Here is a 27,659-nt window from a genome sequence, read left to right on the forward strand (position 1 = left end):
TTTCATTTATTTTTTCCACCAAATAATATTCCATTGTGTGGATATACATCATATTTACTTATTTATTAATTGATAGATATTTGAGTTATTTTTACTTTTTCAGTATTATGAATAATGCTCTGGATACATTTGTGTAAGTGATATGTGTCTGGAAGTGAAATCTCTTCTTCATTTGGCAAACCTATTTAAAATATTTTAAGAAACTACAAAACTGTCTTCCAAGATGACTGCACAATTCCACCCATGAATAAGGGGAATCCTCATATTCCCCTTATTCACATCCTCGCGAACACCTGCTGTCTCTCTGATCTTATTATGATCATATGATATGAAAGAAACCTGACTGTGGTTTTGATTTAATATTCCTGATGCTAATGATGTTAGGCATCTTTTCTTGTGTTCACTGATCATTTGTATAACTTCTTGAGAAATATTTACGCCATCGTTTGTCCATCTTAGGTTCTCATCTTATTATTGAGTTGTCAGAGTTCAATTACATAGGCTAAACAAGTGCCTTCATCAGATATGTAATTTTTAAATATTTTATCATATTCTGAGGACTGAATTTGCACTTCATTGAGGTGTCCTTTGCAGCAAGAAAGTTATTATTTTTAGTAAAGTTATTATTTCTATTTTATTGCTTGTGCTTTCATGTCTTACATAAGAAGACATTGTATAATTCACAATAATGAACATTTATACCCAGTTGTTTTCTAAGTATTAAACTTTAGCTGCTATATGTACCTGTGATTCATTTTGAGATAATTTTTATTTATGGGATGAGGTAAAAGTCCAACTTCCCCCTTTTGCATGTGGATAACCAATACTAATTTCCATGATGCCATTTCTTTCATTTATCCTAGCAGCTAAGCAATTACTTTGAAATATTCACTTATATCTTTCGATTTTGAACAAAAGTACTTTATTAATAACTAGCAATAAACAGGCTGTATCCATCCATTCTTCTCAAAGTAGTCTGTGCAAATCGTTTTCTCAGATAGGCACTTAGCAGGTTGTGGTCACAAAGTTTTAGGAATTTTTTTCCACCAAACTATTCCTTCACACAAAATCTCCAATAATCCAAGCCTACATTGCTAATTTATAATATTAAGCATCCTGTGAGACTTTTAACAAGAACAAGGACACAGGAAAATTCAAGAGATAATTAAGCAACATAAATATCAATTTCACATTACTATCTGTTCTACTTATTTTTTGTTGACCTCATGTTTGTTTTGACTTCCTGTAAATCATTGTTATCTAGGTAGTAGAGTATCATATTGAAAATATTAAAATATAATATATAAATAAATATATAAATAATAATAAATATTATTTATAAAAAAAAATTTATAAATAATATATAAATATATAAATAAAATATACATATTAAAATATGTATATTTTCACACATTCCTTTTCAAAGGTAATTTATGAAATATGCTTATCAAAAATTAAGATGTTATACAAAATTCAGAAATCTCATAAAGTCTTCTAAACAGTAGAATAAATAACAGTAGCTTTTCTTAATAAGACAATAATTTGCCTTCTACAGGGGGTATTTGAATGGCACGCCCCCAGATGACATCTCCATTCTCTTCATTCCGTGAAGTGAAAGTCTTGTTAAACATCAAATAATAATAAGGTCTACACTCTGTCCCATATAATGACTTATTATAATAACTTAATGATCATAAGAAATTGTTTTTAACATGTCTTCTGATGAAAATAAAATATCTGTATTTCAAACACTGAATCAGCATCTTCAGTGAAAGAGTTTGGGAATATGAAATTTAAAAAAACAAAACAAAACAAAATTCTTTTGTTGTGCAGAAGCTTTTGAGTTTCATGTTGTCTTATTGTCAATCCTTTTTCTTAGTTGCTGAACCATTTGTGTTCTACTTAGGAAGTCATGACCTGTGCCTATAAGTTCCAGGTGTAGTCCCTGCTCTTTCCTGTACTAGCTTCAAAGTTTCAGGTCTTATATTAAGGTACTTAATCCACTTTGCGTTGATACTTGTACAGGGTGAAAGACATCAATGCAGTTTTAGTTTTCTGCAGGCAGATATCCAGTTTCCTCAGCAACATTTACTGAGGAGGCTGTCTTCTCTCCATCATAGGTTTTGGTTGCCTTTGTAAAAACTCAGGTGGGTGTAGCTGCATGAGTTTGTATCTGGATCTTCTATTTTGTTACACCGTCTTCACACATATTTTTGTGCCGTTTTGTTGTTGTGGCTCTATAGTGTAGTTTGAATTCAGATATTGTGATATCTTTAGCATTGCTCTTTTTGTTCAACATTGCCTTGGCTATCTACAGTTTTTGTTCTTCCAAATGAACTTTAGGATTGGATTTCCAATATCTGTGACATATGTCAATGGAATTTTGATAACAAGTGCATTGAACACGTATATTGCTTTTGATGATATAGCCAGCCATTTTCGTAATATTGATAATATTGATTCCTCCAATACATGAGGATGGATTGAAGAAGAAGTCCACAGAATGAGAGAAAATCTTTGCCAGCTATATATCCGACAATGGCTTAATAATCAGAATATACAGGGAAGTCAAAAAACTAAACTCCTCCAAAAATCAGTGCCCCAATGAAGAAATGGGTAAATGAACTGATCAGAGCTTTTTCAAAATGGCTGAAGAACAGATGAAGAAATGGTCAACATCCCTGGCCTTAAAGGAAATGCAAATCAAAGTAACTTTAAGATTCCACCTCAGGAGGCTGGGAGCCGGGGAAGGGGGGGGGGTAGGTTATGAGGAGCGAGGCAGCGCTCTCTGGTGGCCAGGGCAGGCACTGGCCAGATTTGTGGACAGAGGGTGAGCAGGCGGCCCGCGCTCCACCGGCTTGATGCTCTTCTTGCTGCAAGAACTGGTGCAGTGGCTGGGCTTCGCCACCTTCGTGATCGTGCACCTGTTAGCCCTGCTGGTGTTCTCCGTGCTGCTGGCACTGTGAGTGGACGACCTGACTCCTCGCCTCTCCTGGTGGAACGTGTTCATACCCTTCTTTGTGGCTGACTGGCTCAGCACCTACTTTATTAGCCATCGTCCTTATGCCTATTCCACGACGAGGACAAGCCTCTGGCTGTGCGCCTTTGCTGGGTTCTCACAGTACTTAGCCTCATGTTCGTCTTTGAGATGCTGCTGTGCCAGAAGCTGGTGGAGTAGACTCAAGAGCCCTGGTTCGGCCTGATCAGGTCTCTGGTCTTCATTCTCCTGCAGCTGCTCATTATCCGCGCCTGTCACCTCAACTAGCCTTGCTCAGGTGCACTGCTGGAGAGCTGATGAGCCAGACCTCCAGCTCATTTGAAGGGGGTCCATCTGAAGGGGGTGCCTATTGTGCTCAGCTGAGTGCCCAGCTTTCTCTATGCCAGTCATGTCTGGGATGTTTCCTCAGTAGGGCCTGAAAGAGCAGCCTTGATCCTTGAAATGTATTTGCGGTTATCCATTCTTTGAGTAGCTAATCCTGAATTGAGATTCTGAGGCCCTCGGGCCAGACAGCTCTGAACTCTGACATTGGAAACAGTTTTAGTAAAATATCCCAATGGGCTCTGAGTATTACCCATGGATCTTGTATATGTTGTACTTTATAAAGTCGGTAGAGACCGGTTCAGGATTTTTTTGTGTAGCCGGAAGCATTGCCCTAAGAGCTTATTGATCCATCCATCCAGGCTAGACTTCTTTGTATGGTTGAGATACGAAAATATAAGGTTGTTTTTATCTATTCTCCTAGGCCATGGGTGCGAATGACCCTTTCTTTATTCCAGAAAGGTAGGGACAGATGAATGTTGGAAAAGAGCATGATTAGAAAGCAATTTGAATATCTGTCACCTAATAAAAGAACTCTGGTGTCAAGGCATTGCTTGACTTCCTATCCTAGCATACTGTAGTTTCTCCAGCTTTTCTACAACCGTATGACAGGCACCATTAGTGCACCTGAGACAGATTTAGGCCTCACTAAGGGACAAAAGACAGAAACAGGTGCTTTGATGGCCATGGGCATGGAGACCTACAAAGGGAGGCTTTGAACATCCCAGTGTGGGAAACCAGTAACTAAATAGACTGAGAAGAAACCTTGACATGAGCAAGGCCTTGTCAAAGCCCTTTGCTGAGGAGGCAAGACCCCAGCACAAAGATGAGCAAGGTTCAGCAAGGCTGCCTTGCAAGTAGGGAGACTGAGGCAGTGGGGATAGACCTTGGCATGAGCACAGCTCTGTCAAAAGGCCCTTTGGCTGATAGGCAAGGACCCAGCCAAGGGGAGGCAAGGTTCAGCAAAGCTGCCTTGCAGGGAAAATAGGACATGTTGATGTAGTCGGGATAGTCTGTAGTAAATAACATGCCACAGCTGCGCTGTTCCTGCTTCCTATGCAACCGGACCCATGAGAACCGGATCTGCACTTCACCATCCTTTCCCACACTTACTGTATAAATAAATGTGCTTGGAGGTGGACGGGGTTGCAGGCATCTCTCATCAGGAGTGCTGGACCCACCTGGTCCCAAGCTTTTCTGTATGTCTGTCTTTGTGTCTTTTTTCTCAACCTCCAGTCGCTCCCAGTCAGGTCAAGGGACCACCTCACGCTGGCTGTGAGATCCCAGGTTTGTTGACCTGAGGTCTTTGGTTTGATGCCAGTTAGGTGTCAAATGAAAACATTTGCTGAGATGAAAATAAAATAAGAGAAAGTTATCGTGGAAAAAAAAAAAAAAACGATTCCACCTCATTCCTCTTAGAATAGCTATCATTAAGAACGCCAAAACAACAAACATTGGTGAGGATGTGGGGAAAAAGAAAACTCATACACTATTGGTGGGAATGTAAATTAATACAACCACAATGGAAAACACTATTAAGGTCCTCAATAAACTAAAAATTGAACTTCCATAGGATCCTGCAAATCATTCCTGGAGATATTCCCAGTAGAATGTAGGTTAGATTATAATAAAGGCACTTGCACACTCATGTTTATTGCAACATTGTCTAGTTAGACTATAGACACAGTCAAAATTTCTGACAACTGATGAATGGTGGTATTTATATATAATGGAATTTTATTCAGCCATAAAGAAGAATGAAATTTTGTCTTTGTAGGTAAACAGCTATAACTGAGAGCACCATCTTAAGTGAAGTTAGCCAGGTCCAGAAATTCAAAGGCCACATATCTCTTTTCATCTGTGTAATGTAGGCACAATACAAATACAAGAAATATGGCTAGAGATAGTGAGCATTTTTTCATGTGTTTTTTGGCCATTTGAATTTCTTCTTTTGAGAAAAGTTCTGTTTAGTTCACTTGCCCATTTCTTTATTGGTTCATTAATTTTAGGAGAGTTTAGTTTTTTGAGTTCCCTATATATTCTGGTTATCAGTCCTTTGTCTGATGTGTAGGTGGCAAATATTTTCTCCAACTCTGTGGGTGGTCTCTTCAGTTTAGAGACCATTTCTTTTGTTGAGCAGAAGCTTTGTAGTTTTATGAAGTCCCACTTGTCTATGCTTTCTCTTAGTTGCTGAGAAACTAAACTAATGCAGAAACTTTAAAGCGACAGAGGCCAACAGAAGAAGGGGATCAGGAACTAAAGAAAAAGTCAGTTTGAGAAGAATCAACTTAGAATGTAACACATTTATACATGGAAGCAACGGTAGGAATCTTCCTGTATAGCTATCCTTATCTCAACTACCAAAAACGTTTTGTCCTTATTATTGCTTATACTCTCTCTTCAACAAAATTAGAGATAAGGGCAGAACAGTTTCTGCTTGGAAATGAGGAGGTAGGGGTGGGGAGAAAGGGGGTGGAGGGGGGCAAGAGAAGGGGTGGGGGAGAGGAGGGAGAAATGACCCAAACATTGTATGCACATATGAATAAATGATTAAAAAAAAAGGCAAAGGAAAAACAACTGAAAAAAAAAAAAAGAAATATTATGAAAATCAGGTCATGCCAAGGGGAAGTCACTTACCAGAGAAGGAGAATAAAAGAAGGAATTTAAGAAGTGAATATTATGAATATTCCTATATAACAGTGAATATAAAATTTTAAACCTGTTGAAATCATCATAAGAAGGGGACTAAGGTAGAAAGGAGAAAAATAGAGGGAGTAAACCAATTCAGGAAAACTCCCTAACTATCTTAAAAAAACAAAAATGTTGTTTTGTAAAATCAGAGAACAGGAAGGGAAGACAGGTCCTGTCTGGGGGTTGCTACCAGTGGGAGGGGGTATCAAATAAGGATAGGTGTAGTAGGGTGAAAGTGGTGAAAATACTGTGTACTCATGTTTGAAAATGGAAAAATCAGACCTGTTGAAACTGTCCCAGGAATGAGATAAAAGGAGAATGGTGGACGGAGTGAATTCGGCCATAATGTATTGCAAGAACTTTTGTAAATGTCACAATGTACCTCTAGTACAACGATAATAAAAACAAAATTAAAAAATGAAAATCAAGATTGTTCCAAAACTCAATTTTGAAAAATTGTATCAGTAGATTGACCCATTTGATGAACCCAAAGTTTTATATACCAGGTGAAACAAGTCAGGCACAGAGTGATGATCACTGCATGATTTCTGGTACTTGAGGAATCTAAAACCACACAACCAAGACAAAACAGTACAATTTGTGATCATATGGAGCAGAATGGTTAATTGTGATGTGGTTCAGGAAACAGAACAGGTATAAGTTTTTGGTTAAAATACAAGTGTGCTACAGACAGCTAAAATAAAGCTTGGTAAATATACATGATGATAATAATATATTGTACACTTCAAATTATCAAAGAGAATAGATCCTAAGTGTTCATGCCAAAAAAAAATGGTAACCAGGTAAGGTGATCAATATGTTAGCTCAATTGTTTCTCATCTTACAATGCATAGGTTTATCAAAATATCACATCACACAAATAAAATATATGTAGAATTTATTTCTCTTGAAGAATGGGATAAGGAGCTGTCCTGAAAACTTCATTTTTGACTAATTACTCGTATGATTCTTGTATTGATATTTGAAGAGCACTTTGCCAAGCACTGAGAAGGTGGCACAGAGTACCATCAAACTCTTCTAGTCTTTTTTCTCTTTTTGCTGTGTCATGTTTGAACTCATGGCTGAAAGTACTCTACCACCTGAGTCATGACCCCAGGTATTTTTGCTTTAAATTGCTTGTCAGATAGTTTCTTACATTTTTGCGTGGGCCAGCCGTGGATAGCAATCCTCCCATGTCCACTTCCCAAATATCTGGGATCCCAAGGTGTGATTTAATGTCTTATAAAGAAGTGTTATATGAGAGTGTCAGTCATGACTTATCTGAGAATGTAAGATCTTAGGAAATAATTCTGTGAAATTTTCTGGAAAACAAAATTATTCTGTTGTTACGTATTTTCTAGATTTTTTTTTTTTTTGGTACTAGTGTTTGAATTCAGAGACTACACCTTGAGTCATTCCACTGGCCCTTTCTTGCCATGGGTTATTTTGAGATAGTATTACCATATTACTTTTCTGAATTTTATTCTGTTAACACTCAATTATAAGTCAGATTTTGCATTAGAGATAGTGTCAAACTTTTACAAAGAAATGATTTAAAAACCATATTAATATACTTAATTAGGTGCAGAAGGCAAAATATGTTCAATTATTTATAGAAGTTAGTCAAAACTGTCAAATGCCAAGGATGTCTCTCCTTAAGGAGAATCTTTATTCCATAACCTTAGACTATTGATGATTTGATACTCCTTATGGATAATCTGAAGGCTATAAATGGTTCATCTTAATCTAGAGCTTAATCAACAATGAATTAAGGAAGCCTCCTGAAAAGTCCTTTGCAATTTAAATGGGATTTGTGATATAGTAGTAATTTCCTCTTTGAAAATATTTTGACATAAATTTTCTTTGCCTAGCAGTAAGAACATAATCTTTCATTAAAAGTAAAAAAATCTACAATTGTCCCACAAATATAAGTAAATTTCCAAATATGTTAGTTTTTGTCACAACTAACTTTATTTTTATTATCCAATAATAATAATTTCACTTTTATAGTATAGCTACATTGTATCTGTATAAATAACCACTCAGAACAAAATAAATACCACTAATTTGTTAATAGAAGGTATTCTTATCAGGTTTCCTCTTTTTTATTTATGTATGTTCTGGGGCTTGAACTCAGGGCCTACACCTTGAGCCACTCTACCAGTCTTTTTTTGTTAGGTATTTTCGAAATACAGTCTCAAGAACTATTTGCCCAGGCTGACTTTGAACCATAATCCTCCTTATTTCTGCCTCCTGAGTAGATAGGATTATAGGTGTGAACTACCAGCATCCAGCAGGCAAGTTTCCTCTTTCAATTACTTTTTATTTCAATACTCAATTTGGTGTTATCCATTTGTTTAAAAGGAAACTATTCTGATGGAATCAAACTACCTACTTGCTCTCTATGTATCTTATATATGTGTGTGTGTATATATACTTATATAGAAACAGAATTTATGATACAATGTATACTTTGTACACACATATTTGTATACTTTTATTATAAGTCCTATAAAATCTACATTGATTAGTTTGATCATATAAATAACTTCCTAACCTATTTCAATAGTGAAAATATTATTTTGATATTTATTAGTTTTTATCTTAATTATAGGAGCCTTTAAAATTATTTTCCAGAGACCAGGAGATGTGGTATTATCTGTTATGGAATTATGAAATGAATATATACACATATGCAGAAACACACACATTTAAATTTGGGTTAAACTGTCAAAAATAATATCTTGGTTTTACAATTTTTTTAAATTAAATTTATTAGAACACATAAAAACATTTAAATTATACATATTAATGGGTGTCATATAATTTTCAATATTTATATATGCATTATATGTATAACACAGCTATCTTCTCAAATAGCCATCACTACTTTAAGGTAAAAACATCAAAATCTTTCTTATCTTTTTGAGATACACACTTCACAATCACTGGCCTTTTCAATATCAGACACCAGGACTTCTTGCCCTGAAGTAACTTCTACCCATTGATCAATCTTTTCCCATCCTTTCCTCCTCTCTCCTCTCCCCAGTCTCAGGGAACCACCACATTCTTCTACTCTTAACTTCTCTAAAACCAACATTTTTAGATTCCATTCATGAGTGAGATCATGCGGTTCTTGCTTTCTGTGACTGGATTATTTCATTTAGCATATCTCCAGTTTCATTCATGTTATTGGATGTTATGATTTCATTTTTTAATGTTGAATATTATATAATTTGGCTTATGTACCAAATTTTCATTTTTCTTTTGACACATGATACATGTACATCTTTATGAGGTACATTATGATAATTTTATGCATGTATATAAGGTGTAATAATCAGAGATAATGAGCATTTCCATCTTTTAAATATTAATAATTTTGTATTGGGGATTTCATATTTTTCTTTTCCAGTCATTGTGAAGTATATCATAGATTTACCCTACTATGCTAAAGAAGAACCAGAAATAATTCTTCCACTCTGTGTTTTGGTCCCCATATTCAACTTTTCTTCTCTTCTGTCCTTCTCAGTCTCTATCACATTCCAAAGATGATTCAGAACCTGGTACCAAATTTTCTACGTTTATTTATCGTTTGATGAACCCTTAGTTTGTTCCCATTTTTTGGCCATTGTGAGTGGTGCTGCAATAAACATGAAAGTTGAGATGTCTCTTTAAGGTACCAATTTTTTTTCCCCTTTGGGTATATATAAGCAAAAGTTGGATTGTTTGATCATGTGCTAGTTCACTGTGATTTTAGAAACTCTTAATCTTTTTTCCACAATGGCAGTACTGATTTACATCCATATCAATAGTGTGCTAGTTTTCCCTTTTCTCCACATTTTCTCCAGCATTTGTTATTATTTTTCTTTGTGGAGAATATTTTCACTATGTAGTTTTCAACAACTGATTTCTGTCTGCCCTTGGTAGACCAGATATTTTTCAGGATAATAGTGTATGTACAGAATTTTCATCATATGGAAATTTATTACAAATATGAATTCCCAAGGCCTATCAAAGAATATGTTGGAATAACAGAAACAAGATGAAGTTGGGCTGGGTGATTCACACCTGAAATTCCAGACCTCAAGAGGCTGCAGCTGGGGAATCATGAGTAAGGCGATCCTACACTGTATAGTAAATTCCAGGCCAATGTGGGTGATGAAGTGAGATAGTATCAAAAAAAAGAGAGAAGAATTCAAAGAAATTGAAGTAGAGTCCAACATTCTATATTTTAGAGTTCTCCAGATGAATCTTATGCTTGCTACATATTAAGAACCAATGTCACCATGTCTTTGAGAAATGTTTTCTACTGCAATGTTAATGTGTCCTCCCAAACTTCATGTGTTAGAAAGTTGGCGATCTTCAATGCCACAGTGCTGAGAGAAGGCAGCTCTTTCCTATGAATGGGTTAATGCTTTTACTAAAAGGACTTTTAGAATGGGACTCTTTCTCTCTTCCTTTGTTCCATGAGATGACACAATGAGAAAGCCCTCACTACATGCTAATGATTTTTTTTTTTTTCAGTACTGGGGTATTGAAGATTGAATGTAGGGTCTTGAATTTACTACTTAAGCAATTTCCTCTTGAGCCATATCTGTAGCCCTTTTTATTTATTTATTTATTTATTCTTTTATTCATATGTGTATACAATGTTTGGGACATTTCTTCCCCCCTCCCCCCCTTACCTACACTGCCCCCCCCTCCTTCCCTATCCCCTCGTCTTTAGCCCTTTTTAAATTTTGTCTTTGAGATAGGGTCTTACTAACCATTCCTCAACTGGCCTCACAATTCCACTGCCTCTGCCTCTCATGTAGTTGGGGTTACAGGGATGAACCACCACTCTGCTACGTTAGTGTCTTGGATTTCTCAGCTTCTAGAACTATTATAAGCCATTACATTTGTGTTTTTCACTAGTGATTCACTCTGTGGCAATTTGTTATAGTAGCACAATCGAGCCAAGACAAGTTCCACTGAAGAATTTTCCTTGAAAGATAAGGGAATAATTGATGATTGACATATATACATATTGTTGAAGTAATATGTACTATCTTAAATGTGACGAGATGTTTGGACAATGAAAAATAGCATGCTAACCTTTAAATAGATAAGCCTAGTGTGAAAGGATTGAGGATGAAAATCTACCCATCATTTAGAAAGAATTGACTATCTCTGGTTAAACGCTAAAGATGTTTGTTATGCTTTGGATCTGGAATGTCCACTATAGGCCCATGGTTAAAAACTTGTTTTCCACATAGCACTATTGACAGGTGGTGGATACATTAAGAGTTAAGGCCTAGTGGGAGGTTTAGGTCATGGGGGATATATCCTAAAAAGGGATTGTGGGAACCTTGTTCCCTCTGCTGTATCTTTTTCACTTCCTAGGAATGATGTAAATGCTTTGCTTCACCATAACCTCCCACCAGCCCATGTTGCCTAACTAAAAGGGCCAAAGCAACAGGAGTCAATTTAACTGTGAATCAAAACAAACCTTTTATCTTTATAAATTACCTATGTGTTTGTTACAGTAACAGAAAGCTGATTAACAGAAACATTAATTGAATGTGATTTAAATTCTGAAATGAAAGACAACACTTGATGAAATGAAAATCAAAATTCCAGAGAATTTACTGCTTTCTTTGACATTTTGAAGGATTTTTGTGGATTTTTCATAAACAGATTATTGTGGTAATTTGTTTGCAAAGGTCACAATTTTGCTTTCATCTCCTGAAGTGTGATTTGTCAGGCCAGCCTATTAAGAGATGGAATCTTTGTCCACACTTTTGAACCATGGCAGAATATATGACTCAATTCACCTGAGCCTGAGAGAAGTGACACTAAATTTCTAGTACCTGAACTTTAAAAAACATTGCCCTTTTGGCATGAAGTCTTGATATTGCCCTAAAAAGAAAGCCAGTGTAGCCTATTAAAGGAAGAGGATCTCCAAGATAGCCAGACAAATTTAAACCTCAAATTGTTGAGATTTAAGCTGCTGTGATTTGAGTACATTGTTATTTAATAGTAGCTATCTGACAAAGAACATAAACACAAATTTATCTGTATATTTGTAATTCTCTTCCACTAAAGTCAGAAATAGAAAAAGTTATAAAATAGAACTCAATATTAAAGAATATAGAAATTATGATCAAACCCAACCCAGAAAGATTATGCATTTTTTTTAACAAACGTGGAGTGCTTTATATTAATGGGATTTGAAAACTAAAAGTTCACACTACAGGGAAAAACCTTTAGAAAGACCAATAAAGCTCAGCAATGCACATTGGTAAATTCTGGAGCTTTGATTCTCCTCATTCCTCTCAGTGATCAGAAACTGTAATTATGGAAATTTGATATATGATATCTCTTTTTTATTTAAGAATAGCTAAGTTTTAATAAGATGCTTGATTCATAAATGTACTTTGAAGATTAATATTATATACCAAACCAATATAATTTTGCAAACAAAATACATTATAGATGCCATTATTTGAGTATCCAAATTTTTACTTTCAGCAAATATTGCACTGTTTTGGAATGTAGCACAAGTTAGGCACATGCTACTTGGAAGGCAGAGATTGAGGGGATTACAGTTTGTTGCCAGCCCATGCAAAAATTAGTAAGATTCCCATCTTAAACAACAAACTGAGTGTGGTGGTCGTGTGTGTGTAATCACTGTTGCACTGGAGGCATAGTTAGGAAGATTCTAGATATCTCTTAAGTTTTCATTTAAGCTATGCTTGCAAAATGGTCTCTTTAGATGGGCTGGGAAATCCCGGATAAACAATGGAAAAAGTTTAGACTATCCATTCGAACAAAACCAAATAAAGAAATGAATAAGACTAAAGCACAAATATATTAGCTTCTTAAAATTTCAATTAATCTGATTGATGCAGTTATTAATCTACTTCAGCTTAAGTAGTTATAACTGCATTCTTTTACAGTTAGTTGTAATGTTACTTCTTTCTGTTATTTTTATTTCACCTTGATGATCTTAGATGTATTCTTCCACGTCATGAACTAATATATTCAATTTTATGTTTCACACTGTAGAAAAATCTATGCAAAGCAATTTAATTAAAGCCAAATCTAATCTAAGTGAATTCTTAAAATGTGCTGGCTTGAATGCAATAAAAGGATAATGAATGCACCTCCTTATGACCCCATCCATATTACTAATGTCTTGTTGGAAATACATAGAAAGGTTATTTTCTGCATTTGTTTCACAGGATGATTTATATTCAAGTTACAGCAAGTGTTTTTGTAAGTGGTATTTCTTATTCCTGTCATTTTTGTTATCTACAGTCTTTAGCTCAGTATAATTATATTAATATTTATGCAGTGCAACTTAAATAAACAGTAATTCACACAAAAGGGATAAAGACAGAGACATGAATCATATATAGGTGTATTACAGCTCATAAGTCATAAAACAGAATATAAGAATTTAGTTGTCTGAATCTTTTTGATGGTAGATGTACGTATCAGGAGGTTATACCTATCTTCTAAGAAAAACAGAGTATCTTTAAAGGTAATTATTGGTTGCAATTGTTACTTTGTAAACTATACCATTATTCATTAGACTGCCTGGGCATCCATCTCTTGCTGTAGATTCAAGACATTCCCACTTCTGTAGAATATGTCAACAATATTTTAGAATTGAATATATGACTATAACAATTCCTCCAGTGTTTGGAAAATTGAAATAAAGATATGTTTACTTGAGAGTTAGTAATTATAACTGAAGATATAAAATGAATGAACATACTATTTGCATAAATCAATTCATCTTATTTTGACTGTGCTATGCTATATTATCTATATAGAGCAGATCTTGAAATGACACCATTTCAGGAATGTATCACACTTCTTTCCAAGATCGCTCAAGGAAAGTGCTACTCTCACTCAGAAATGGAAAACATAATATTTATGAAATATTTTAGAGTGCATAATACATTCCTTGTCATCAATGTTATTTATATATTCTACTCTTTAAACTTTTATTTGCACAAACTCCAAACTTACAAATGTTTAATACTGAAAAATTATTAATTGAACAATCTTTGACATTCTTAAATTCAGCTCTATACCTTTCTTTTTGCTATGATTTCTGAGCCAGTCTTCATTTTTTCAGAAAGAAGTACTCATTGTGCATGTGTGTGTGTGTGCTTGCAAGTGTGCTTATGCATATGTATGCATGCGTGCATGTCAGCATGTGCACATGTGTGCGTGTGCGTGTGTTGATAATTTGATAAGATATACTGAAGTATTATACAACTATGAGATCTTCTGTTTCCAATTCATTCTTAAGGTTGAACCACCAAGCTAGAATTCACAATGTTAGGTGATCCCAAAATCAGTAGTGGAAAACTGAGGCTTGGAAAGGTGGTGTCACCCTTAAGTGAAGGATCACTCATAATTCACCAAAAGCTAATCAGATCGAAATGGACAAATGCACCCATTCCTAATTTAACCTTTCCTTTGTTCCCAGTATAAAACTTAGGGAAAATGGAAGCTCTCAAATTTAGAATTATTCACGATGTACAATCAAAATGGGGAATGAACACGTACAGGGAAGAAATTTTATTGTCTTCATATACAAGACGAACACATCCACTGTTTATGGGCTGTACCTTCTAGCTAACTGAAAGGGGACATTCCTTTCTCACTAGTGACAATAAATACACTGGGTTTTCTTCAAAATCTCTAGCCATGTGCTCCACTACTCATAGTAAGAGTGGCAACTATTGACTCAGGAGTGTTCTCCTCAGGCCATCAGCCCAAGTTAATGAGAGGCTGCTGAACAAAAAGGCCTTGATTTTTCTCAACTTGACCCAATCTTACATAGATAGGCTTCCAGCTTCTACCAAGTTTCTGACCTCCCTTTCTTAGGGTCTTAAGAGAATCTAGCTGACACTTTTCACATTTTTTTGGAACATTTGTTTAACAGTACTTTTAATTGAAATTTCTTTCTCTGCACTTTTGAGACATAAATATTTTATTTTCTTTTTATTTTTGATGATACTGAGATTTTAACTCAGGGCTCTGTGCTATGCCGAACCACTTCAGCCATACCTACATCCTTTTTCTTTAAAAAATTGCTTTTAAATTTGCATGCATTAATAATATAAGAGAATTTCATGTGACAATTATAAGCACATGTACAATGTGCTTTAGCAAGTCCATGCCCCCTCCCTTATTTTCCCACTCCCTTCCCTCCCTCTTCTTCTCTCTTTCAAATGGTGTTTGATGAATTTCATTGTGCTGTCTTCATATATTGTTGCAGGTTATTTTTCAGGTAAGCTCTTGATTTTTGTGCAAGTTCTGTCATGATTATACCTAGATGATAGCTAAGCTGTATAACTCTGGGTTGGACCAAGATGATCAACTCACATGACCGTATGACCAGAAGGGCTGAAACTTCATTGGACCTCAGTTAGGATGGCCACCAGAACACCGATGCTTGACCTACCCATTTACTTTAATCTTATCAAAGGCTGGTTGCTGTATTCTAGAGGTAGCATCGCAAAAGCAAACATGCCAAAACAATAGGCTTAGGAAGATGCCATAAGATTTTTCTTTTCTTTATTTTATTATTGCTGATGTTTTATTTAAATTTTCTCATTAATTTTTTTGTGAAATAGTAAAACATGTAGAAGAAAGTCATAAAGCAGAGCATAAGGAATGGATGTTATTTTCAATGAGAATATTAAGAAATAGTTATTGAAGAATATTTTCTAACAAAAAAGGAAAACAGTGATCTTTGGGATTGTTATTGGCCACTGCACTATAAAGATATAAGTTTTATGTGACATATTTTTACATTGACATTGTAACATATAAAAATCAATGAAGAAAGTTATTTATTTTAGGAATATAGATGTCACAAAGAAAAATTTTTCTTATTGTTTTTACTTTCATCTTTGCTCAAGTGCTATCATTTCTGTAATTCTTGGATAAAATCAGATTTTTTGCATATTTTAATATTTTATCTACTGCATTTTTGAGGAATGTATAACTAACTTATCAGTAGGGCAGTAGGTTTCTGAAGTGTACAATTCAGTTTTTTTAGTATTTCCTCAAAATTGTACAATTATCACTAAGTTATAATGCTATGTCATTTATTTCATTCCAGGAATAAACCTCATAGCAATACCCTCTTATTTTCTACTTCTTCAGTTTTTGGAAACCTCTGTCACTATGCATTTTTCAATCATAGGAATTTCCTATACATGGAAATACACAACACTTGGCCTCTTGTGCTTGGTGCCTTTCATTTGGCATGGATTAATCTATGCTGCAGCATTCATTGATTTTTATGTTATAATGTCAATGTAAAAATATGTCACATAATCTACAGCTGGATGATATTTCAATACATGAACATGGTAAATTGTTTTACTTCAACAATTCAACCAGCTGATGGCTATTTGGGGTGCTCTCATCTATTGACTTCACAAATAATAGTTACTATAATTTGAATGTCCCATCCAAAACTCATGTTCAGATTTAATTGTCATGTCAGTATTAAGAAATTGGCCCTTTATGTAGTGAGTAGACAATGAGGGTTCCACTTTCATGAAAGGATTAATGTCATTATCACAAGAGTGAGTTGGTTTTCACGGTAGTCGTTTCCTCATGAGATATGAGAAGAATGAGTTAGGCTCCTCCCTTTGGTGCTCTGTGTCTCTCACATGATCCCTTGTTTTTCTGAAGTGTGGCAGAAGGCCCTGACCAAATGGTGGTGTCATGCTCTTTCATCTCCCAGCACTCAGAACTATAAACCAAATAAGCTCCTATTGTTTAGAAATCACCCAGTTAATGGTAGTGTGGTAGAACAACAGAAAAGGGACTGTGCCAATGCTGTTTTGGACATTCATGTATGAGAGTTTGAGATATGCTTTTTCATTATCTTGTAGATTGATATGGCAATGCTATGTTAAACCTTGAAGAACTGGCAGACTCTATTCCAAAGTAGCTTATACCAACTTATACTCTTTCCAATGATGTATGAGGGTTCCAATTTCTCTAGAGCATCTCCTACATTTATTATTACTCAACATTTTTGTTATGACTACCATAGTGGTTGTGAAGAGGTATGTCATTCTGATTTTGATTTACCTTTCTGAAATGACTACTGAGGTTGAGTAAGGATTGAAGTGTGGTTCAAGTGGTAGAACATCTGCCTAGCAAGCACAAAGCCCTGAATTTAAACCTCAGTACTGCCAAAAACATAATAAACACTTTTGATAAGGTAGCAAGATACAAAATCGTTATACAAAAATCAGTAGCTTTTCTATATAACATCACTGAACAGACTGAGAAAGAAAACAGGACAATAACCCCATTCCCAGTAGTCTCAACAATATCTAGGAATAATTTAATGAAAGAAGTGAGAGATCTCTATAATGTAAATTTTAAATCACTGATGAAAATAATGTAAGAAGACTACAGAAGATGAAAAGACCTCCCATGCTCATGGTTTAGCAGAATAAATATTGTAAAAATAGCTTTATTAGAAAAAGCAATCTATCTGTTCAATGCAATCCCCATCAAAATTCCAATGACATTCCTAACAAAGATTAAAAAATCTATCCTAAAGTTTATATGGAAACCCAAAAGATCTCAAGTAGCTGAAGCAATCCTACCAAAAAGAGCAATGCTGGAGGTATAACAATACCTAACTTCAAATTACATTACAAAGTACTGCAGTGAAAATATCTGAAAGAAGAGAAGACAAGTAGAAAAGAAGCGAAGACACAGAGAAAAATCTTCACAGCTGCAGCCATTTAAATATTGACACAGAAGCCCAAAACAGACTTTGGAGAAAAGTCAGCCTCTACAAAAAATGGTGCTGGGAAAACTAGATATCCACGTCTAGAAGATTGAAACTAGATCCATGTCACTCTGTACTAAAATCAATTGAAAGTGGATCAAAGATCTCAGTTAAGGTCTAAACATTAGAACTACTCAATAAAGTATAGGGAAAACACTGGAACATATAGGCATAGGCAATTACTTCCTGAGTAGAACTCCAATAGCTCAGTGAACAAAAGATAAGATTGGCAAATGGAACTGTAAAAATTAAAATCTTCTGCACATCAAAGGAAGCAGTTATTAGACTGAAGAAACACCCTACAGAATGGGTGAAAATCTTTACCAGCATTGCATCTGACAAGTGATTAATAACCAGAATTTATCAGGGGCTCAAAAAACTAAACTCTCAAGGAATCATAAACCCCAAATTAGTACAACTACTATAGAAAACAGTATGGAGATTTTTCAACAACATTAAAAACAGAACTTTATACCATCCAGCAGTACTACTCCTGGACATATAGCTATAGTAATGTAAATCAGGATACAATAGAAACATTTGCACTCCCATGTTTATTGCAAAACTATTAACAATAATCAACCTATGGAAACAATACAGATGCCCTACAATTAATCAAAGCATTATGAAAGTGTGGAAGTATATAGAATGTAGATTAATTAAACCATAAAGGTAAAATTACATTTGCAATTAGGTGGATGGAACTATAAATCATCATATTAAGAAAAGTAAGCCAGGTTCAGAAAGACAAAGGCCATATATATAAGATACATCCAAAAGAAAAATGTGTACACAAATACAAACATAATTGTACATGCATATATAGAGAGAGCCTTTGCAATAGTGTTACAGTTTGAGGGGCATAGGGGGAGGAAGTAGAAGAAAAGAGAATGACAGAGATTGAATAATATAAAATACATTTCATCTGTGTAGGAATGTGACGTAATAAAACATAGTAAAAGCTATTGATTAGTAGGGGGGAAGGGAGGAAAATGAAAGGGAGAAAAATAGAAGGAATTAATCTGATTAAAATACAGTATATTGACAAGTGAAATATCATGGTGAAACCCACTTGAACAAGGAATATACACTTGAATAATGAAAGACTTGAATGAAAAACAGGACCTGTTGGAAAGTGGGTACTAGTGGGAGTGTAGAGGGTAAATAGAAAAAGTGAAGGAGGGGGAATGAGGTTTATGTACTTTACATACATGAGTGAAAATAGAACAACGAAACTAGTTAAGATTGTTTTAAGCAGAGGAGAGGGAGCATGAGAAAATAATGGAGAGGATGAATCTAAACAAAGAACATTGGACACATATGGAAAAGTCACAATGAAACTCCCCTGCACAACTAATAAAAATGTTAAAAAACAAGAAAAGATACACAGTTGCTCAAAATTCTGTGGGAACTTCAACATCACTAGTGATTAAATCCTAATGAGGTATCATTGTATGACAGTCAGAAAGGCTACTATCAAAAAGACTCAAAATAGGCAGGGTACCAGTGTTTCACACCTTTTATCCTTGCTATTCAGGAGGCAGAGATCAGGAGAATCGAGGTTCGAAGTCAGCCCTGGCAAATAGTTCATGAGACCCTGTTTTGAAAAAGACATCACAAAAAAAGGCTGGTGGAGTGGCTCAAGGTGTAGGTCCAACACTGAAAAACATGCTAAAAATAACAAGGGCTTGTGGTTGTGGAAAAAGGGAAAGGTCTTAAATGCTGTTGATGAGAATGTAAATTAGAATGCCATTTTAGCAAACAGTATTAAATTTTCCCCCAACAGTAAAAACAGATCTACTACATGTTTCAGGTAATTTCATTTTTGGGTATATATCCAAAGGAAATGAAATTAGTATATTAAAGAGATTCCTGTTATTCCCTGTTTATTGCAGCACTATCTACAATAGCCCAAGATATGGAATCAACAAGTGTGTCCATCAGCAGATGAATGAAGATTATGTATGTAGGTATGTATATGTGTGTATATATAAATACATATTAATATTATATATATATATATATAATGGAATGCTATTTAGCCATAAAATCCTAATAAAATACTATGATTTGCCTCAAAATCAATGGAACCAGAGGACACTATATGAATGAAATAAGTCAGACAGACAGATATATATAGATATAGATATATAGCATGTCCTCACTTGTGTGGAGGCTAAAAAAGTTCTCAAAAAAGAAGTTATTAGGATAATGACTATTAGAGGATAGGAAGGATGGAGGGTAAGAAAGAATGGAGAGAGTTTTTATGATGGGAACCAAGATATAGTTAGAAAGGAGGAAGAAGTTCTAATGTTCTGTAGCACAATGGGGCGATTTTACTTCAAATGAAATTATTATAGGGTTTATAAAGAACTGGAAGAAAAGTGTTTGAAGCTTCATACACAAAGAACTTATAAGGCGATGAAATGATAAATAACTGACTTGACTATTTGACTAATAGTCAAATACCTGATTTGGCTTTTTGTATATATGTATTATGTTATCAGAATTCATCCCACCAATATGTATGGTTATTATATGTCAACTGTAAAGAAAATAATACAGAATCAAAAGATTCTGTATTTGAATCAGAAGAGCAGGACAGGATTTTAGAGATGATAAATCTGAACAATTTTGTCTAGATTTAACAGAGAACCAAATAGTGGTATTGACAGAAAGCAAGGAGTATTGAAGACCTATTTTCTGGTTTGATTTCTTTTAGTATGTGAGATAAACTTTGCATGTGGTAAAAAAAAATAACAAATCTCAGTGAAACAAAACAAAATGAAAATAATCCAAAAATGTAAAGTTATATCACAGATTGTCAATAGACTAAAGTAAGAATACTGTCTACACATTCCTAGATTTAAAGATATCTTAATAAAATATTTATTTAAATAAGGTATGGAATTAAAATTCTATATAAATATATATGTGTATACTTAGATTATTCTATCAAATCAGTATGAAAAACAATGTTTTGATTTTTAAGAGCTATATCATCTAATGATATCTTCATAGCAAATATGAACTATTAAGACTGTCATATATCCGGGTGCTGGAGACTCAGTTACTCAAGAGGCAGAGATCAGGAGGATTTTGGTTTGAAGCCAGCCCAGCCAAATAGTTCACAAGACCCTCTCTCAAAAAAACCCTTCACAAAAACAGGACTGGTGGAGTGGCTCGAGTTGTAGTCCTTAAGTTCAAGCCCCAGTACCATAAAAAAAAAAAAAAAACCCAAGATTGTCATATGAACACAGTCTAGATTTTAAAAGTTGATCATATGGATCTTTTATTGGCTTTATACTTGTCAGTTTCACCCACTATATTTAAGATAAAACTCTATAGGTATATTTGTTACATTAAGATGGTAAAAAATGTTATTAAAGTCTTTTGTTTCATCATATACTCATTGGGCTTACTGCTTTATTTTTTTTCTTTTTCCAAAATATATTTGAATTACACAGAGTTTTAGGATAGCAAGCTTCTTTCCCAATTTCTTAAGTGGTTGCTTATTTTTATTTTACATTTTTTAGTATATCTCACCACATCTGTTTCACTTTTAAGTCAAAGACATGCAATTGAACATGTCTTTAGTGTGCTATTACTGAAGTGAAGTTCTTTTGCAGCATGTTTCTTCTTTTGTTCTCACATATTTTGATACAGAGAAATTTGTGGGTGTTTGCAATAGAAACTATCCGAATTTATTGTCACATCCGTAGTGAAAGGAAAGCTATAGAGAACTGTTAAGAAATAATTGACAGATGAAAGATCTTCTAATTGTCAAGTGCCTCTTCAGTTTTAGATTGTAAATATACTATTCAATTTTATGCTATTTCATTTCTGAAATAAAACAGCATGGCTTTTGAGAAATGTAAATGGGCTTTACTTTCTGCCCATCAACAATATTCAGAAGCTATTTCAAACAATAATGGTGTTTTGGAATAACAATATTTTTTTTCCTTTTCATTTCACAATTAGGAGAGTGACAATGAGAGTTTCCTGACCTATTCTACCCAATAACACATGAAAAGCAATTGCAGCACAAAATGTTCTGCTAGGAAATGGTCCTTCATACCATGTCATTTTTATGTGCTTTAAAAACTTGAGGAGAAATAAACTTTTTAAAATATATGAATTTAAGAATTGTCTTCTAGAATGCCAAGTAGTTTTGTGACCTTGATTAATAGAACAATGTTAACTTAGTTATCAATACATATATTCATTAATATTTACAAGCTACCTCACAAATCCAGTTAAAAATTTAAGATTTTTTTGTAATGACAATAGTGAAATTTTTAAAGGAACTATGGTGGAAAGGATGGAAGTACACCAGTAAAGGCAATAAAAGACCATTTGCAGTATTTTTATTATTCTGTATTTCTCTTATTCACAACACTTTCCAAAAGGTAGAATTTCAGAATCATATAAAATCATGTTTCTATATGTTTTATCTCTCCAATAACCTAATCTCTTTCTCTATTTATATATATCCCATGTTGGTTTTCTAGTAGTCTATACTGATTCAATAAGTATTTCGTTGTGAAATGATATGCTAGTGCTAATTCTGTACTAATTTAACTTATTTTTAAGTCAGAAAGAAAACATTAGTCCATTCCAGGGACATTTCTTAGAGATTATGGAGTGCACTTTTTTGAATAAGCAGTGTATTTAATTGAAAAAACAAAAAGAAGGAATATACATGATTTAAGATGCCATAATAAGCCTAGAAATAAGTCCTATTTCACCTCCTCAATAAAATGCTTTTTACTGTTATTTCCAACTTTTCTCTCCTAATATATCTCAAATATTCTCCTTTTATATCCAATTACTCTTCTATTTTAAGCCATTGTGCATTTAAATACTTTATAGAGAAAATATATAAAATAAAAAAAAACTACCTCACTTTCCCATCATTTTTGTGAGCCCATTTAATCACGTTTATATGACTTTTGTCTTTCTTCCTCTATAATAATTGTCTGTTATCCTCTAGCAATCAATGTTTATTTCTGCTCTGTATTTCACCTCTTTTCACCATCAAAAGTGAAAAAGTATAGAAACTGCAATTATTATTCTTTTATTGTATCGACACTTTCCCAACTTTATTTTTATTATTCCCATAAGTATAAAATGACAAAATAACACCCTCCATTGATTTCATTCTATTCCTTCTGCTGCATTTTTATTCTCCCTTTTCACAGCAACTGAAATATTTGTCTGTACTTACAATTGCTATTTCCATAATTTTTATTTTTCATTCCTTCATTCCTATTATTTCTTCATAGAGATTACTGAGATTATTTTAATCAGCCTGATTTGTGCTAATAATTAAATTTCTTTTTTTTTATTTTTCTTTTATTATTCATATGTGCATACAAGGCTTGGTTCATTTCTCCCCCCTGCCCCCACCCCCTCCCTTACCACCCACTCCGCCCCCTCCCTCTCCTCCCCCAATAATTAAATTTCTGTCTATATTTGTATGCATCAGTTACAACTCATAACTGAAAATGAGAGAAGCCACATCTAGATGCAATAAGTGCAAAAGAATTTTATTAAGTACAGTTTGACAGTTCAGATAATTGCTGGTGAGGGATATCATATGGTTTAGAGCAATAATCTTAATCTCCTTTCAGAATGTTGCCTTGAACAAATTGGTTTTATTGTCATAATCCTAGAATGTCAACCTGACCTAGAAATAACTGTGGGAAGTCACTTGTAGAAGTCAATATTAGCATCACTGACACTGTCCCCTAAGGATGACACCTATAGGAACTGCCTTTGCTGTGAGAATGGAATATCTGTGTCTTAGATTTGATTTGATGCTCAGGTTTAAAATAGCTGACTGTCAGTGACTATTTATTCAGGCAGCCATGATCATTCAAAGTGTCTACCTGGACTGACCTGCTTGCAGTGGTAAGAAGGATCTACTTCATAGATGTATTCATAGTTAGTTACAGTAACTAGATGGTAGATTTAACAAACATTGCAACTTGGTATTTGAAAAGAAAAGAAGAGAACAAGAAGGAAAGAAAAATAAAGAGAAAAAGAGACAAGGAAATAAAAGAGAGAAGAGAAGAGAAAATGTAAGAAAAGAAAGAAAATTTATGCAAAAAGAAAGAACAATACCACTCTTGGGGATATACCCAAAAGACTGTGACACAGGTTACTCCAGAGGCACCTGCACACCCATGTTTATTGTGGCACTATTCACAATAGCCAAGTTATGGAAACAGCAAAGATGCCACACCACTGATGAATGGATTAAGAAATACACAATGGAATTTTATGCAGCCATGAAGAAGAATGAAATGTTATCATTCATTGGTAAATGGATGGAATTGGAGAACATCATTCTGAGTGAGGTTAGCCTGGCCCAAAAGACCACAAATCATATGTTCTCCCTCATATGCGGACATTAGATCAAGGGCAAACACAACAATGGGATTGGACTTTGAGCACATGATAAAAGCGAGAGCACACAAGGGAGGGGTGAGGATAGGTAAGACACCTAAAAAATTAGCTAGCATTTGTTGCCCTTAACGCAGAGAAACTAAAGCAGATACCTTAAAAGTAACTGAGGCCAATAGGAAAAGGGGACCAGGAACTAGAGAAAAGATTAGATCAAAAAGAATTAACCTAGAAGGTAACACAGACTCACAGGAAATCAATGTGAGTCAATGCCCTGTACAGCTATCCTTATCTCAACCAGCAAAAACCCTTGTTCCTTCCTATTATTGCTTATACTCTCTCTACAACAAAATTAGAAATAAGGGCAAAATAGTTTCTGTGGGTATTGAGGGGGTGGGGGGGAGAGGTAGGGGGCGGAGTGGGTGGTAAGGGAGGGGGTGGAGGCAGGGGGAAGAAATGACCCAAGCCTTGTATGCACATATGAATAATAAAAGAAAAAAAATAATTAAAATAACAAAAGAGAAAGAACAAGAAGTAAATGAATAAAACTTGCACTGTAATCTGTATTATTTTACTTTCTGAAAAAACATATTTCTTCCTATGTAATCACTATGAAATTGATTTTTATCTAGTATAATGTAAATATGTTCCATAATACCGGATATACTCTTAACCCTCTGTTGAGATGAATATACAAACACATTGTTCGTATTTTACTTTACTCAAAACGTAGGCTATCACAAGAATGACTTGTTTTCCTGGTTCTGTAATAGTTCATCTTAGTATTCTTTAACCTCTACATTATATGATAATTCTCTATAATATACTACATAAAATTTAAAGATATTAGAAGGAAAATATTAGTGTATGTGAATAGTATTTTTCACCAACAACGAAGAAAAATGAACACACTTTGTTACTATTAGTATCCTCAACTGGAAGTGAAGCTACATTTTTATGAGATCTCGCCTCCATTTCCCATTCCTTGCTTCCTTTTAACATAGCTTGATTTTAGATAGACATGCATCTTTATCAAATAGTATGATTTTATGTCTCTAAATCTTCTATTTTTCTTCCTACAGGAATTTGTTTCCTTTTTTGATAAAATTGCATACTTCACAGATGGTACTAAGCTATACACAAGATTAATTCTATTTTTTTATTAGATATCTGTACTTGGTTTATTCAAGGTGCATAAAGTTAAAGTCGTTGTACATATTTCAAACTTTTCACATAATTTTAATTGAGGATCTCAACTTATGTAATAAAATTAAAATATGCTATGATGAATAATTATAAAGTATTACTTTTTTAAAAAATAAAGCAACAGATTGGTATAAATTACAGTTTGGATGGGGAAACGTCCAGAGAATACAGGCAGCATGGGAAACATTTATTTCTTGTCTTTCAGATTGATGGAATAATTTTAGAAACTATTCAGCTCATTAAATGACATTAAATAATATAATATATATATAACAAAATATATCTTGAACCAATCCAATTCCAAATCATCTTCAATGATTTCCTAGACCATGGGTTATCAAACTGTAGTAATATACATGCAAATCAACTTGAGATCACATTAAAGGGAAGATTTTGTTTTCTTAAATCTTATGTGGGCCTTATGATTCTGTAGGTTTTTCTTTGTTTCTCTGTTTTTGAGACAGGCTTTTGATGTAGACCTTAGGCTAGCCTTTATCTCACCAGATAGTCCAGGCTGGCTTCGATCTGCTGATCTTCCAACTTCAGCCCCCTGAGTGCTGACATTACAGGCATATAACACAGTGCTCAGTGCTATTCTTCAGTTTTTACAAACTCCAGGTAGGACTGATGTTGCTGGCCCAGGTACTATAATTTGAATAACCAGGACATACCATTTTGTCTTTTCTTGTTTTCCCACTCTATTTTTTCTCTTTGTTTATTGTTGTGCTGTGGAGTTTCATTGTGGCATTTATAAAGTTCTTACAATGTATCAAATATATCATACATGAATTCACACCCTCCATCATTCTCCTTTATTATCCTCTCTCCCTGACTCTTGAAACAGTTTAGCGAGAGTCTATACCTCTCTTTGTTTTTTTAAGAGTTCTAATGCTTATGTTAGATTTATATCACAGAAAAACAACCAAAAACAATACTTGCCTATAGACTATATGAGATTAGGGTGTAGGAGGATGAATATACTGCAAATACTGTGTACACATATATGTAAATGGGAAAATGATACCTGTTGAAACTGTTTAGGAAGATTAATTCTTGAATTCTATTCACAAAACTTTCTTTAATGTTTCTTTGTATCAGACCACAAATGTCAGAATGGATAGTTTTAGCCAAAATTATCCTCTTTTTTCTTGTACTTTCTTGTTTCCTGTAATACAGAAAAGGAAACAATCCAAAAAGGAATCTCACCATCTACTTCTGTGCTGGAAAGTATTTCCTCCCCTCTGGCAGTGTGATTTTCAGAGTGGGAGAGAGTGCAGAGGACATTAACAATGTAATCATTGGGATAATGTGGAATAGGCATCATTCTTCTTTCCTATCCTGGTTCTCAGACTATGTAGTCTATCAATGAAAGAAAGAAAAAAAGGGATCAAAATGGATGGAATTCCAATCTTAGTTTTTCTCTCTTGCGACAATTGGGTTGAACAGTTTTAAATAGCCTTTGTGTCTGAGTTATGGAACACAAATAAACTATATAGTAATTAAATCACTACTTTCTGCTTTTTTAAAAGTAAGGTATTGCTCAGATACAATGTTATATTTTGTATTATAATATCAGTCACTAAATAATTTAACAAATCAATTTTTAAAAAGTGTTCCAAGAAAAGCTTTGAATATAAGGAAACCAAACCAATCTTTAGTGCCAAAACTATGATAGAGGATAAATTATGTATTGATGCAGTTAATACATAATTAACTGGTCTTTGTAGACGAGTATTTCACAAAAAATAGAGGGAGGAAACTACTTTTCAAAGATTAGATAGTACTTTATGGTAGCTATGTCAATTTCAATAAGTTGAAAATCCTAGCCTTATCCCTTATAAAAGGAACAGCTATTGAACAAATTATACAGATCCAGAAATTAGACTGTCTGGTATTCACAAGGAGACTCAAACCATCTACTTGATTTTTGTTTTGTTTTGTTTTTGCAACACAGGTTTGAATTCAGGGCCTACACTTTGACCCATTCCATCAACCACATTTTGTGATAGGTTTTCTCAAGATAGGATATCTCGAACTATGTTGCCCAGGCTGACTTCAACCAAGATCTTTCTGATCTCTGCCTCCTGAGTAGCTAGAATTACAGGCATGAGACACTGGTGCCTGGCATTTTTGTTGTCATTGTTGTTACCACAAATAGGCAGGTAGGAACTTTTGATGACTTCCTAACGTTTCATAGGACAG

General features: G+C 34.3%; 1 pseudogene; it reads left to right on the forward strand.

Annotated features, from left to right (window-relative positions):
• The first annotated feature begins 2,861 nt into the window (after window positions 1–2,861).
• LOC109703394 (transmembrane protein 203-like) lies at window positions 2,862–3,265 on the forward strand (annotated as a pseudogene).
• Window positions 3,266–27,659: the final 24,394 nt, after the last annotated feature.

Source organism: Castor canadensis, chromosome 6 (assembly GCF_047511655.1).
Source record: "Castor canadensis chromosome 6, mCasCan1.hap1v2, whole genome shotgun sequence".
Lineage (NCBI taxonomy): Eukaryota > Metazoa > Chordata > Mammalia > Rodentia > Castoridae > Castor > Castor canadensis.